The sequence below is a fragment of the Antechinus flavipes genome, chromosome 5 (assembly GCF_016432865.1).
Source record: "Antechinus flavipes isolate AdamAnt ecotype Samford, QLD, Australia chromosome 5, AdamAnt_v2, whole genome shotgun sequence".
In the NCBI taxonomy this organism is placed as follows: Eukaryota; Metazoa; Chordata; class Mammalia; order Dasyuromorphia; family Dasyuridae; genus Antechinus; species Antechinus flavipes.
The window spans coordinates 29,341,642-29,347,641 of record NC_067402.1 but is presented as its reverse complement, the minus strand read 5'-3'; positions in this window follow the sequence as shown (position 1 = coordinate 29,347,641).

Sequence of the window (6,000 nt, the reverse complement as noted above, 5' to 3'; positions counted from 1 at the left end):
AAGCCCTTTCTCAATGTCAGCTCATTAATCTCCTACCACCCCTCTGCAACAGCTCCGTGTTGCCTCCTTTACTGAGTCCACAAGCTCTGAAGTCCTCTACAAGGTGGCCCTGATGTGAACTTCATTATTTCTGAGTCACTTTTCTGTAATAAAGTATGAGATTATAGTTATAGTCACAGCTGGAGGGGTAATGCAGCATTAACTTTTGAACCAATTTGTGCCTTTTTTTCCTCTTGACTTATTACCCTGCACAGTTAACTACCTAAAATATTCTTATCTACAGGTGCATTATTAATGGGCTATAACTGTGCCTCTAAGAGAGAGTTCAAAGACATCCGAAATACGTGTAACTACTAATTGGAGATTCACTCAACAACCCGAAATAATTCTGAAGGCAGAGTAAGCAGCAAATTCATTTGTTGCTCAACACCCTAGATATTTCAGACATCTGCGTTCTCTTCAGTTGTTCTCCAAGCCACCTCCTCCTAGGAAGATTTTTTAACATAGATAATTATGAAAAACCCCCATAGATTTTGAATAGGAAGGCTAGTTGTGCTGGAAGCTAAGATTTCGGAGCTGTCATTTCTTTCTTTGTGAGTCACTGTTCCAGAGGACATCAGCTACCTCCAAGCAGAATTATTTTTCAAACGTGGTGTACTCACACTGTATTAATAAGACTTTGCACCTTTCTGGAGAAAAGCAAATCATGTTTGCTGGACCTGATGTGAAATTCTGTGGCCTTTGACAACCTTTAGAGAAGCTAATTATATTATAATCTTAGATTGCTCTAAAGTGTAAGACATAAAAAGGATGGCCCAAAGTGAACTGCAAAAAAAAAAAAAGCTTATCTCAAATATGTATGCAAACAGAAAGTATCATGGGTAATTATTTTATATTTAATATGTTTATTACATTTATTATATTAATATGTATTTAATATGCTCATATATTAATACATTTACGATAGGATGATAACTAGGATTGGACAACAGAGGCTTTTAACTAGGGAAAACAGACAGCACTGCCTAAAGATAAGGGGCAGGGGACTGAATGTAAAGTTGGAGACCTGGAAAAGGAAAGGAAAAAAGGATGGAATGGGAGATGAATCACCTACAGGCAGAATAGTTCCATAGGACAATGCTCTCACCAGTATAGGGCCCAACCCTAACGAGGAAAGGGCCTGGTTTCATGTAGTATTCTCCCTGGCTCTTTCCATTTTGAGAAGTAGGAAGGACCTTATATTGTTTACCTCAAATCACTTATTTGAATGCTCTACTAAAAAAAGAAAGAAAAAATTTTGGTACCTGTTTATACAAGGGTAACATACATTTTTACGGATAATTGAAGATTGTTGTCATAGTACCCTCTGCTTTAAAAAGCATTGATTTCTTGGACTTTTTAATATGCAATACAGAAAGGAGAGGTGAGTGGGGCTGTGGACTAAGTTTAAGTTTTTTTTTTTTTTTTCCTGCTCTATGTCACTAAATCATGAAGATAATAGTCAAGAGTGAGCTGTTCATTCCTGTCTAGTACTGAGGGGCAGGGTTTAGAGAGGAGGCAAGATATAGCCTATGAATGAAGGAGTGGGCATTTATTAAATGCTTACTATAGGTGAGGCACTAGGCTAAGTTCTAAGAGTATGACAGTTCCTGTGCTCAAGAAGCTTATCCTCTAATGGGAGAAAATAATACATAAAGGGAACCCAGACAAAGGATGGAAATGACTTGGAGATAAAAGTCTAGTACCAGACAAGAGAAGGTAAAAGGCCATCTATCAGAACCTGGAAGTCCAGAGGTAGTGTTCAGAACATGGTGAAATGAGGAGGATGGTGAGAGCATAGGCCAAAGTAAGTCAGCAGAGTTAGAAAATAATTGGGGAAGGGGAGGTGAGCTTTATATGAATCTATATCTGCCCTAATTGTCTGAGAAAAACACAAAGCTTCATCCTTCTGTAAATAATGCCCAAATACGGCAGAAGTGCATCACTGGGTCTCTGATCCCATAATCCCACATCTAACTGTCTTTTCTTCATTTCTGGCCAGAGGAGAAAGTGGATCCAGCTTCAAACTGGATTTACAAGTTAACTCATTCTAAGCAGCTCCTACTCCTTCTTTACAGAATCATCCCTTTTCAAGACATTGAGGTTCTAATCCATAATACTATGTGGCGAGTGCTAGAAACATAAAGACAAACATGAAATGGCCTGTGTCTTTAAGGAGACTATATTTTAATGTAGAAGACAGCATACAGAAGGGAATGGTGATAAAGATTGTGAATAGATCCATAGGGCAGTAGATAATGTAAACTCGGATCAACACAATAATCCACCTTAATTCAAAAGGACTCAAGATGAAACTCTCCACCTCCAGAAAAAGAATTATAAGACTGAGTACAGATTGAAACATTTTTTCTCTATTCTAATTTTTATTTCTTCTTTTTTTCACAGCATTGGTAACATGAGTGTTTTACATTAGTCTACGTGTGTGTATGTATGTATTTATATTATATATAAGTATCATGTTAAGATTAATTAAAATAAGAAAATTTAAATAATAATATTGATTTGATTGCTGTTCCCAGAGCAAGAGATAGGAAGTATCATGAGGAATAGGGATCAAGGAGTAAAGGATTCTGGAATAGACAAAAAAGATATCCACAGTGGGTTAAGTTGTGATGTCCAGTGGATGGCCACATGACATTTGAAGCATGGTTAGGTATCCATGCACTGATAAAGATAGCTTGGGCCCAAAGGGAACGGACAATACCCATTTCATATACATCCCATTATCTTGTGCTCACAGAAACTTACCTCCCTCTGAGACACTCTCAGACTGGCTCTCCTCCAGCAGGAGAAGGGAGTTCTCTTATTTTCCCTGCCCTGTAGGACATCGTTTCCTAATACCTCCCTCACCCATCATTCCTCTGAAGCTTCTGCTCCATCTGTCTGCATCAGGACTGGGGAACTTCTAGCCCACAGGCCCCTGAAGGCTCACAAAATCATTCGGTCAGACGGCCCTGCCAAGACAACCACAGGCAATGATGAGCTGTAGGGACAACTACTGCTTGAGTTCCATAAGTTGATAATGTGTATGGCCCACATATATTATAAATGTCCAAGTGGCTTTTGGCAGAAAAAAAGGTTCCCCACTCCCAGTCTATATTATCAAGTCTTGCCCCCAAATCACTCACTTTCTTGTTTCTGAAGAAATTCAGGTCCTGGCTCATTATCTTCCTCTCTACTCTTTAGTCAGCCAGTCAACAAGCATTTAATGAGCACCAATTATATTGCAAATGGCGATACAACAGATAGAATGTTGGGCCTGGAGTCAAAAATACTCATGTTCTTTAAATCTGACCCCAAATACTTACTGACTGTGTGACTCTGGTCAAGTCACTTAACCCTGTTTGCCTGAGTTCCTCATCTGTAAAATGAGCTGGAGAAGGAAATGACCGGTCACTCTAGTGTCTTTGCCAAGGAATCCCAAAATGCAGTCTCGAAATGTTGGCCACCCCTGAAATGACTGAACAAAAATGTACCAGACACTGGAGACTTCAATGTACCTGATACCTCCCCCATCCTGGTCTCTCTTTTCAACCTTTTTATCTCTCAGGGGCTGCATCCTGACCCCATTTCAGTCAGCCTCCAGACTGATCACATCCTTAATTTTTAATTAACCCCTAAGTTTCTGCCTTCATAACTTTGAGCTCTGAAATTTGTTCCCTCCATCCTTATCATGACCTTGTGTCTTTCTATCTTTCTCCACCTTCCCAATAACCACCAGCCCCTCACTAGTCTGCTCTCCCAGTCCCTTCCCCTGGCTCCAATCTCCCTTTCCTCACTTTATGAATTTGATTAGTTGAAATGGTGCACAAATCCCTTCCCCTTCTCCTGCTGCATCCGTGCCTTCTCAAGCCCTAAGACTGAATTAGATGCCCAATATCTGCCTTCTCTAAAAGCAATGATGACAACTATGATGATGATGATGACGACGATGATGATGATGAGGATCAAATTTCTAGAACACTTTAAGGTTTGCCAAGGCTTTACACAGGCTATTTTCACAACAATTCTATGAGGAAGATTTTATTATTTTCCTTTTAAAGATGAAGAAACAGCTTGACAGAGGTGATATGCACCGTGTCACACAGCTAGTGACTAAGCAAAATGAAAACACATCTTCCCGATTGCAAATCCAGGACCTCATCAGCTATACCACTGAAATGCCCTCCAAGTTACAGACTCCAAGTGAGTCTGTAAGGTCCAGTAACTAGGCCAGGTCACACAGATACGGAGTAGGTAGGGCAGAATTTGAACTCAGATCCTCTTGGTTTCAAATCCAGCATCCCATCCTGAGCTGCCTCATGATATAGTTGATATTCCTGAAAGTTCCTGGATGCAAGTTATCTAATTGTTCCAATTGGACTGAGGATGAGCATTTGTCAACAAATATCAACTGAACCATGACTCTAAACCACATTTCTCTTATGCTACCCTCATCGGCCTTCCGGATTTGGCTATACCAAACATCTCTCTCTTTAAGATGGCACACTGTGCCATCCCTACCCACTGGCACTCAGCAAAGACTCCCATTTACATCCATGAGAAAATCGAGGTCATCCAAATCAAAGCAGTCAATCACAAGTTTCCACTTCCCTATGCCATATCTCAAACCCATCCCATGTCATCTCCTATTCTTTCCTTCTCTGTTGCAGTGTCTGAAGATTTAGCTTACCAGTCAGCCAGACTAGTCAGACTCCATACAACTCAAGTCTCTTAGAGTTTACCACTCCTATAATTCTCTCTAGGTGTCTCTGTGTTTGTTTCTCTATCTTTCTGGCTCTCTCTGTGTTTCTCTGTCTCTCTCTGGCTCTGGCTCTCTGTGTTTCTCTCTTCTGCCTATTTCTTTATGTCTTTATATATTTCTCTGTCTCTCTCTTTATATGTCTTTTTGTCTCTCTCTTCCTCTATCTCTCTTTTCTTCCCTTCTCTATCTACTGATGCTTCCCTTCTGCCAGACTTAACTCATCCTATCTGTATCTCTCTCTTTTTAAGCTGCCTCCACTACCTTATCTACTACCTTCGCAACCCCCTTGACAATCTGACTACTGACCCCAAAGTTCAGTCCATGTTAGTGTTCCTTTCTGCAAGGTTTCCAGCTATATCCTAACTTTGCAGTTCCCAAACTATGTACCACAGTGCACTTAGAGGAGCACCATGAGAAATAATAAATTTTGGAGAAAAACCCATGATACTCAGCATCTATTGGAGATTACACAAAATACTAGCTTGAAGTAAATGATAGTTTCAACATTTTGAACTTCATTCCTTTTGATGGAGTTCTCAGATTTATGAGGTTTTATGTTTATTTGTTACTTGTACTTTTGACTCCATCAATAATTCCTTGAATTTTACTATTTTCAACATCATATCTTTGTCAGTTGTGGCTGATGTGTAGTAATAAGTTACCATTATTGTTCAGATGTTTTTCAGTTGTGTCAGACTCTTTGTGACCCTATGTGGTGTTTTCTTGGCAAAGATCCTAGAGTGGTTTGTCATTTCCTTCTCCAGTTCATTTTTATAGATGAGGAAACTGAGGTAAACTGAGGTTAAATGACTTTACGAAGGTTACCTGACTACTAAGAGTCTGAGATGAGATTTTAATTCAAGGAAATGAGTCTTCCTCATGCCAGACTCAATTCTCTACGAACTATGGCTAGAAAGCAAATACAAAAAATCAATATGGGACCAGAAATGAATGGTGATTTTGCATATTACTCCAAAGTTTGAGAACTTGTGTAATACCCAAAATACATATTGCATTAGTGAGCAATAGTAGTGATATTTTATGAATGAAATTAATTTTTAAATGGCTAAAAAGTTGCTAAAGCATAAGTACTTGTTATATAATTTGGAGCTAACTACTCAACGAACAAAACTGCTAGTGTTTGCTCTTGGTCTAGAAATGCCATGAAGATAGTCACTGAGACACTAAGCTTCAAG